Source organism: Anomaloglossus baeobatrachus, unplaced genomic scaffold (genome assembly GCF_048569485.1).
Source record: "Anomaloglossus baeobatrachus isolate aAnoBae1 unplaced genomic scaffold, aAnoBae1.hap1 Scaffold_66, whole genome shotgun sequence".
In the NCBI taxonomy this organism is placed as follows: Eukaryota; Metazoa; Chordata; class Amphibia; order Anura; family Aromobatidae; genus Anomaloglossus; species Anomaloglossus baeobatrachus.
In genome coordinates, this window is record NW_027445030.1 from 841,503 (window position 1) to 843,447 (window position 1,945).

The following is a 1,945-nucleotide window of genomic DNA, read 5'->3' on the forward strand; positions in this document are numbered from 1 at the left end:
CTATTCTATTCAATTGCAAATGATCTAGATAAGACTGAGAATAAGATACTGCACGGGACATAGCAGAGTTGGTCAAGTTGAGTGGAGATGAGTTTGCTATTTGGCACAGCTTTTGCATCAATAAAGCAAGTAAAAGGTGTGAAAGATAAAAAAAAGGGTGAAAGTGTGAAAAGTGAATTGGCCAAATTGAGGTGCATATAAAGTTTTTGCTTTCTTTCAATTCACTAATGGGGCTCATTTGAATCAGGTGAATTGAGTTCTGCTTTTGGAAACTGGGTTAAGAAGGGGTGCACCGGTCCTGGAGGTACTGCAATACCAGGTCAATGCGTGGAGTGGACAGAGCAAGATTTTTTCCATCTCCTTGTTCTAAAAATCCATTTAATATATGGTCCCCAGAGAGGGGACGTATCAGATATTAAACTGATAAGAACAGATTTAATTTTTTTTTTTTTCTGTTTATCAGTAGGACTTCAAAATAACAAAGGTGATCGCCTCCCGTTGCCTGGGAACCGTCCAGGCACAAGAGGGCTATGTGTCACCAGAAGGCGCACACACTTCCTCAAGGCCGGCAGACGTGCAATCCCAGGCACCTTCCAGTACCGACCAAGGTAGCGTCCTCCGAAACTACACTTGATCTTAGCCAAAAGGCCGAGAAGCTATAACCCGAATTGGTTACGGCCTTGAGTGGCACCCTGGCCTATACCGGACACATCTTAGGGAGAGGGAGACAAACCCACGCCTACAGAAGACATTTTGTCACCCAAGCCAACCCTTGAAAAGGCTGTTTTGCAGAGCAAAAACAAGAAGAATGATGCTTTTTGCAGCCGCCGCCCACTGCAATTAATCTGAATAACTCCTCCTCCTCCAAGCACCTCCCCTCCCCCTTGCAGTCTTTCCAATTCATGATACAAAAAGACGGACGGACAGGACAGGACAGGACAGGCTGCCTGACTTTCCGTCACTGCCACCCTTTGCCATCCTTGCCCGTAGAAAGCCCTTTCATCATCCCCAAACCCTAATCTTTTCCCTTCCCTTCCCAGCTGCGTCTCACTCCCTTTCATTAGGAAGTGAGCGCAGCCTTTTCTCCGTTCTGCACATGCGCGACGTTAAACACAAATGCGCAGGCGTGCGTTCCATTAGCCTCACTGCATTCCACTCCCATACAGGAAGTGGGCGCAGCTATTACTACGGTCGCACATAAAAGAACCCACGGCCACCACTGCACACAGCTGACTCCACCACAGGACACCCACTTCTACACCAACGCAGGTAAGACAGGATCGGCACCTCTATGCTCCCGTTACAATCAGGCTCAGTCACCATGTGATAACGCTCTCAACTCTTTAGTTGCAGGCTCCCCTTGCTTCACCTCCACTGGCTGTGCTGCCATTTCCTCTCCCACCTGGAAGGTATACTTTATTCCACTATTTTCCTGTTTCTCTCTTCCCCCTTTTCCCATAACCTACTTTTATCTGCATTTGTGGGGTATCTATATGCTATTTACATCATAGTTTTATTCATTAATATGGAAGGGAAGAGTGCCCATGAGAGTGTTGAACTGCGGAGAGCAAGAGATTAAGCTGCTCCGATTTGCCACCATTGATAAGCTGTTCTCAGTAGATACACATGCTATCCAAACAGCAGCATCCACCATTGCTTCAGCCCACCCATTCAGTGACAGCTCACCAAGTCAGCCAGAGGAGTGGTGTAAGGAATTACACGTAGGCACTGACTCCACACCTTCACATCACAAGAAGGGGGTCTACAGGCTAGTGCAAGAATACGAGCAAGTCTTCAGCAAACATCCGCTAGACTTTTGAAGAATAAAAGGGGTCAAACACTACATCCCCACAAGTGCACACCCACCCATCAAAGAGAGATATAAGCCAAAACTACCTGCACATTACCAGTGTACCAAGGACATGTTGAGCAACATGAAGGAGGC

General features: G+C 47.0%; 1 pseudogene; it reads right to left on the reverse strand.

Moving 5' to 3' along the window:
• Positions 1 to 282: 282 nt before the first annotated feature.
• On the reverse strand, positions 283 to 489 carry LOC142286499 (U2 spliceosomal RNA; annotated as a pseudogene).
• Between the last annotated feature and the right edge of the window lie 1,456 nt (positions 490 to 1,945).